Here is a 7,500-nt window from a genome sequence, read left to right as displayed (position 1 = left end):
GGTAGACCTGGTGTCCCTCCCGGCCGGCCGGCCGGGTAGACCTGGTGTCCCTCCCGGCCGGGTAGACCTGGTGTCCCTCCCGGCCGGCCGGACGGGTAGACCTGGTGTCCCTCCCGGCCGGCCGGACGGGTAGACCTGGTGTCCCTCCCGGCCGGGTAGACCTGGTGTCCCTCCCGCGGGCGGCCTCCAGCCCAAGTCCGGCCGGCCGGGTAGACCTGGTGTCCCTCCCGGCCGGGTAGACCTGGTGTCCCTCCCTGCCGGCCGGCCGGGTAGACCTGGTGTCCCTCCCGGCCGGCCGGCCGGGTAGACCTGGTGTCCCTCCCGGCCGGCCGGCCGGGTAGACCTGGTGTCCCTCCCGGCCGGGTAGACCTGGTGTCCCTCCCGGCCGGCCGGACGGGTAGACCTGGTGTCCCTCCCGGCCGGGTAGACCTGGTGTCCCTCCCGCGGGCGGCCTCCAGCCCAAGTCCGGCCGGCCGGGTAGACCTGGTGTCCCTCCCGGCCGGGTAGACCTGGTGTCCCTCCCGGCCGGCCGGACGGGTAGACCTGGTGTCCCTCCCGGCCGGCCGGACGGGTAGACCTGGTGTCCCTCCCGGCCGGGTAGACCTGGTGTCCCTCCCGGCCGGCCGGCCGGGTAGACCTGGTGTCCCTCCCGGCCGGCCGGCCGGGTAGACCTGCCGGCCCGCAACCGGCCTGGTACCCACGTCGTACTGGCGGGGTGGATGCGGGCTCCCCAGATTTAAGCGTACGTGCTTCTCTCGGCGAGGTGCAGGGCTGCCGGTTGGCGGCGGTGGGGGTGAGAGGAGCGTGTCATTTCGGTTTTTTACCCTCCGCTCGTCCGAGATTGCAGCGCCTGTAATACAAGGCATGAAGCTGCAACCTCCCGCCCCGTGCCGTCGTCGTCTTTTCTGGGTTGCGATCGCAGCCACCACAGAAACGGGAAAAGAGAGATGAAAAGGAAAAATTAGTTGTTTTTTTTTTTTCTACAGCCGCCTCCCCCTGCGGTGCTCACGCCGCTGCCCTGCCCGGACCCGCTGGCCGCCGTGCGACCGCTGGCATCGACCGGTGTCTGCGTCCGCGTGGGGTCCCAGCACGGCCGGGTCTCTGGCCGGCATTCCCGCCACCCCCTCCCGGCAGCCCCCGCGCTCCCCGCCGCCTGCCCCTTGTGACGTCACAAGTAGCCGAGGAGGGGTAACAGGGCGCTTCCGGGCCCGGGCTCCCGAGCTGCCTGTGACGTCACGCCGTGCCCGAGCGGGCCCTGGCTTGAAGCAGGCGGCGGCTCGGGATGACACGGGCACCCGCGTAGCTCCAAGGCAGGGAGCAGGCCGTGGCCTGAGCCTCTCGCGGCGAAGTCACGCCTGGACTAGGACGTGATGGGCCTGGGCCGGGCCGTGGCTGGTGGGCTCTCACGCGAGGGGGTCTCCTGCAGCTTTCGAGCCGGTAGGCAGGCCGGCGGCGAGGCGAGGCCTGGCTTATGCAGCGCCCCTCGTGATCTCACCTTCAACTGGGGAGGCGACGGGGCCAGCGCAGCTGCCGGCTAGCGTACGGACGCGAGGGTCGGAACCGGCAGGGAAGAGTTCGGCTGAGACGGGATCGAACGCGGACCTGAAAACACGCGACGAGAATCACGAACGGAGAGGTCAAGCGGAAGCCTGACCAGCGCTAGGGCATCGATTCAGAAACGGTTCAGGAGCTCACGCTCTGCCCACGCACGTGCGCCCGCCTGCCCCGCACCCCCACAAGCTGCCCGGCCCGAAGCCGTCTGCCTGGGGCTGCCCGCGCGCGCACGCGTATACGGCCGCCCCCCATCCCGCCAAAGCCGCCCCACCCGCCACGTGCTTCTCCGTGAGACCGGCGGCGCCCCCCCAACACCGCCGCTTGGCCCGCGACGAGCCCGCCCCCCCCCCCCCCCCCCCCCCAACCCTCCCGCCACCAGGTTCACCGTGACACCGGCCGCCCCCCCCACCCCCCAGCCCACCCACCCCCCCCCCGCCACCCCCCGCCCCATCCCACCCCCCCACCCCCCGCCCCCGCCACCCCCGGGGTTCGCGAGGAGACCGGCCGCCCCCTACCTCCGGCCCGCTTTCCACCAGCAGCAGCACATTGGCCGCTCCAGGGAAGGAAGGCGGGAGACCTTAGGACCCAGCGGCGTCGCCGCCGCCGCCTCCGTGCCGGGGGGCCCGGAGGGGCCTCCCGCCGGCGGCGGCGATGATGGGTGGCGCGTGTTTTGGACGCTGAGCCCCCGCAGCTGCCGAGTCCCTGCCGCGCCGTGCCCGCGGCCCGGCTCCCCGCCTTCCTCAGTCGGTCGCTCGGCCGCCCGCCCTCCTGCCCGCCTGCTCCGTTCCCGCCGCGGGTTGAAAGCCAAACGAACGCCGAAGGGGTGGGAGGGAGAGCAGCGACGGGGCGGGGGTGTGTGTGTAACAACAGAAACCGCTCCCCACCAACACCACCCCCCCACCACCCCCCCCCCCCCCCCCGCCCCCCCACCGCCGCAACGAGCTCTGTCGACCCCCCTGCCGACCCCCCCCCAACCCCCACCCCTCCCGCCACCAGGTCCACCGTGACACCGGCCGCCCCCTGCCACCCCCGGGGTTCGCGAGGAGACCGGCCGCCCCCTACCTCCGGCCCGCTTTCCACCAGCAGCAGCACATTGGCCGCTCCAGGGAAGGAAGGCGGGAGACCTTAGGACCCAGCGGCGTCGCCGCCGCCGCCTCCGTGCCGGGGGGCCCGGAGGGGCCTCCCGCCGGCGGCGGCGATGATGGGTGGCGCGTGTTTTGGACGCTGAGCCCCCGCAGCTGCCGAGTCCCTGCCGCGCCGTGCCCGCGGCCCGGCTCCCCGCCTTCCTCAGTCGGTCGCTCGGCCGCCCGCCCTCCTGCCCGCCTGCTCCGTTCCCGCCGCGGGTTGAAAGCCAAACGAACGCCGAAGGGGTGGGAGGGAGAGCAGCGAGGGCGGGTGGTGGTGGTGGTGGTGGTGTAACAGAAACCGCCCCCGATCCCCCACCCCCCAGCCGTAGTGCTCCGCGGCGCCGAGGAGGCTGCGGTCGGTTGGCGGCCGCACCCACCGCCCTGCAGCTCCGGAGTTGCAGCGGTGGGGCGGGGACCAACGGCTCTTCGGGCGCGCGGGCGACGGTGGGGGTCGGGGGGCTGGGGGGGGTGGGGGGCTGGGGGTGTCTGTGTGTGTGCGCGTGCGTGCGTGCGTGTGTGTGTGTGTGTGTGTCTGTGTCTGTGTGTGCGTGTGTGTGTGTGCGCGCCTGTGTCTCTCTCTCGCGCGCGCGCGCTCTCTCTCTCTCTCTCTCTCTCTCTCTCTCTGTGTCTCTGCGTGTGTGTCCGAGCTCGTGTGTGTCGCGGCGGGGGGGGGGGGGGGGGGGGGAACAAACAACAAAACAACAATCCGAACAACACACACACACACACACACACGCGCGCACACACCCCCACACCCCCTATTCCCACACATAAAGCCCGGGAGCCCCCTTCCCACCCCCCCACCCCAACCCCGTCGAAAAAAACCTAAACGCGAATGCCAGCGAGCGCCTGGCAACGCCGGGACCCGGACCCGGACCCGGACCCGGACCCGGACCCGGTGAAGGGCGCCCGGTGCCCACGCCTCTGCGGCACAGCGAAAGGCGGGGGGAAAGAAACAAAATAAAAACACACACACGCACCCCCACCCCCCCCCCCACCCCCCCTCCCCCGAGACTAAAGCTAAACCCACGCTGCGAAACCAAAAGCTGAAGCCGAGGACCGCCCGGCAGCGCCGGGACCCCGACCCGGCGAAAAGCGCCCGGTTCCCGATGCGAACTCGCTCCAGCGAGACGGGCGTCTCCGTTGGGGGTGAGGTGCGGGGAACGTCGCCGCTTCTGCCGGGTCCCCTGGCAGCCGCGGGAAGCGGGGGGGGGGAGTGGCGGGCGGCGCCGTGCGGCGCGGAGTGGCGCGGCGCAGAGGGGCTGACTGGCGGCCGAGGGGGCGGGCAGCGAATGATGCCAGCGACTGCATGGCAGCCAACGGGTCGGGGCGGGGGGGTGGGGGGGCTGGTGCTGCGTGCACATGAGAGCGCGGCGGGGCGCGGGGGTGCGGGGGTGCGTTAAGAAAAAAAATTTCCCTTTTCATTTATTTTTTTTCGGATTTCATTGGCATCTATCGAAACAAAAATGTCTCGCACGACGCGGCCGCCAGGTCTACCCGCCTCCGGGGCGTGAAGCGGCCGACAGGTCTGCCCGCCTCCGGGGCGTGAGGCGGCCGTCAGGTCTACCCGCCTCCGCGGCGTGAGGCGGCCGTCAGGTCTACCCGCCTCCGCGGCGTGTGGCGGCCGTCAGGTCTACCCGCCTCCGGGGCGTGTGGCGGCCGTCAGGTCTACCCGCCTCCGGGGCGTGAGGCGGCCGTCAGGTCTACCCGCCTCCGGGGCGTGTGGCGGCCGTCAGGTCTACCCGCCTCCGGGGCGTGTGGCGGCCGTCAGGTCTACCCGCCTCCGGGGCGTGAGGCGGCCGTCAGGTCTACCCGCCTCCGGGGCGTGAGGCGGCCGTCAGGTCTACCCGCCTCCGGGGCGTGAGGCGGCCGTCAGGTCTACCCGCCTCCGGGGCGTGAGGCGGCCGTCAGGTCTACCCGCCTCCGGGGCGTGTGGCGGCCGTCAGGTCTACCCGCCTCCGGGGCGTGAGGCGGCCGTCAGGTCTACCCGCCTCCGGGGCGTGAGGCGGCCGTCAGGTCTACCCGCCTCCGGGGCGTGAGGCGGCCGTCAGGTCTACCCGCCTCCGGGGCGCGACGCGGCCGTCAGGTCTACCCGCCTCCGGGGCGTGAGGCGGCCGTCAGGTCTACCCGCCTCCGGGGCGTGAGGCGGCCGTCAGGTCTACCCGCTTCCGCGGCGTGTGGCGGCCGTCAGGTCTACCCGCCTCCGGGGCGTGAGGCGGCCGTCAGGTCTACCCACCTCCGAGGCGACCGGCGGTGGCCGCTAGGTGTACCCGGCTCCACGTTGCCGGCGGCCGGCTCAGCGTCCGTAGAAAGGGCTGCCAGGTCTACCCGGCTCCGTCGGGACTTAGAGCGCGGGCAGACCTGTTGGCTCCGGCAGTTCCTCCAAGGGGTCGCTGTTTCGCGCTGCCTCCAGTTAGGTCATCGTAAGAGGCGGCGTCTCTGCAGCGCCTCCCCCGCTGGCAGGCAGACACTGCCTTTAAGCGCCCCTTTCCGGCGCGGACCCATATTCTCCTTATATAGGGGCACGAGGCGTCTCTGCTCCAGACAAGCGCCACCGAGCGAGGGCACGCGGCTTAGCCGGCCAAGTGGAATGCTGGGCGGCCGCAGACGGTGGTTTCCCCCGGGGAATTGGGCACGGTTCTCAAGCCGGTGCTCTGTCAGGCGAGCGTGCACGGAACCGAGAGCACCCAGAGAGATGCCGAACGGCACGAAGCCGGGCGGCGTTGGGGCGGTCGCTGCCGAGTGGTGAGAAAAGGACGGGCAGAGGTGCACGGGAGAGGCCGAAGACCGGTGGCCGGAGGCGGCTGGCGGCACTTGAACGCTGGATACTGGGGGGGGGGAGCCGAGCTGTGAGACTACCGTGGGTGGTTACCCCCGTCCCCCCCCGGTCCCCCGAGAGCCCGATGATGGCGGAGGGGGGGAGCGCCGGTATGTGTGTTGACACAGCGGTGCTCCGTACGGTTCCAGCCCGTCGGGGGCTGTTGCCCAGCTCCTTGAGGGGGCCTTGGGGATGGGAGGAGAGGTGGCGGCGGCGGCACCTGCTCCCTTTGTTTGCCGGCCTTAAGCCGGAGCCCGTGGCATGGGCACGCCACGGTTTTGGCTGGTCGCGGTGGCCGGCAGCTGGATGCAGACGGCCCGGGGGGGGTGTGTCTCGAGCCACCGGTGGGTGGCCCCCCCCCCGGCCCCCCGAGAGCCCGACGATGGTAAGGCGAGAGGCGGCGGCGCCTCCCTGGTTCTTGGTTTACTCCTTTCGTTGCCGGTATCGTATGCCATACGTGCGGGGCGGCCTGTGGTGTCCGGCCGGCTCTCGGCGTCCCTGGTTTCTACCGGCCGGGCTCGGTGAAGGGAGGTCTGCACGGTGCTGTGAGCGAAGGCTAGTCGACTCCTCGGGTCCTTTGCTCTCTCGGCCCTAAGCCGGAGCCCGTGACATGGGCACAGCACGGTACGTTTTTGGCCGCCGGTGTTGGCTGGCAGCCGGGTGCAGATGGCCGTGGTGGGGTGTCTCGAGCCTTCAGCGGCTACCCCCCCCCCCCCACCACTCTGGTCCCCTGAGAAGCCGGATGATGGTAAGGCGAGGCGGCGGCGCCTCGGTCCTCTTTTCCGCTTTCTTTTTTTCCTGGTGCAGATGCCATACGTGGGGCGGCCTGCGGTGTCCGGTCTGCTCCTGGCGTCCCTGGTTTGTACCAGCCGGGCTCAGTGAAGGGGAGGTCTGCACGGTGCTGTGAGCGAGGTTGGTCGGCGCCTCGGTTCCTTTGCTCTCTGGCCCTAAGCCGGAGCCCGCGATGCGGGTACAGCACGTTTTTTTGTTTTTGGCCGGTGGTGGTGTCCGGCAGCCGGATGCAGATGGCCGGCGGGGTGTCCTGAGCCTTCAGCGGCTTTCCCCCGGCCCCCCGCCTGAGCTGTTCCACACCTGGCTTTTTCCCTCCGGGGTAACCTGTTCCCTGCGTTTGTTGGGCAAAGGCCGGTGGCCGGCGGCGGCCGCCGGCACTTGAACGCTGGAAGACCGGCGGAGTCGAGCCTGTCGCGGCTTTACCCCGGTCCAGCCGAGTCGGCTGAAGGGAATCCTTGTGCGTGGCGGGTGGGTGGCGGCGGTGGCGGGGCACATCCCGCGCACCCGGTCCCCCACCCCCTCGACTGGTACCGGTACGGAGGCGTAGCCTACTGAGGCTGGCCTCGGGCACGTCGGACAGGCTTCGCGGCGAGCCGGCTCTGCCGGTGTTGAAGCCGCCGGAGCACCTGTCACGGATGTCGCCCCTGCTCGCTCGCACGCAGAGCCCCGCGTCGTCCGCCCGCCCGCTTGCGGGTGGCCGAGGGCAGGCGCGCGGTGGCTGTCGCTGTCCCAGGACCCGTGGCCGTTGTGGCCTTCGCTGATCGATGAGGCACTTGGGGTCGCGTCGGAAAGGGCCCCCGGCGGGCCGGCTCTGCTGTACTCCCCGTAATAGGGAGCCGCGGTGGCGTCCGGTGTTCAGGCAGGGCGGTCTCCTTTCCAATTCGCTTCCCCGCTGTGAGCGAGGTATCGTCCTAGTCTCTTCCCCCCCCCGAGCGAGAAGGGGGCCGTGGCGACGGCGGCGAGGCGCGTGCCTCCCCCGTGTCACCTCACCCTGTCCTGCTGCCGCTCGGCGCGGGGGGGGGTTTCCTGGGCCTTCCTTACCGAACCAGGCTGTGTGACAGCCGCGTGGCCCCGCGAGCCACCAGGTGTCCTAAACCACGCCGAGGCGCCGGTGCCGACCTCGGTCCGGGTGCCCGTGGGTGCCGGCCGCAAGCAGCGCTGGGCGGCGAGGGCGGTCGAGCCGCGAAAGAAACCGGGCCAAAGCGAGGG

The sequence above is a fragment of the Athene noctua genome, unplaced genomic scaffold, assembly GCF_965140245.1.
Source record: "Athene noctua unplaced genomic scaffold, bAthNoc1.hap1.1 HAP1_HAP1_scaffold_154, whole genome shotgun sequence".
NCBI classification, from domain to species: Eukaryota; Metazoa; Chordata; class Aves; order Strigiformes; family Strigidae; genus Athene; species Athene noctua.
This window is presented reverse-complemented; position numbering follows the sequence as displayed.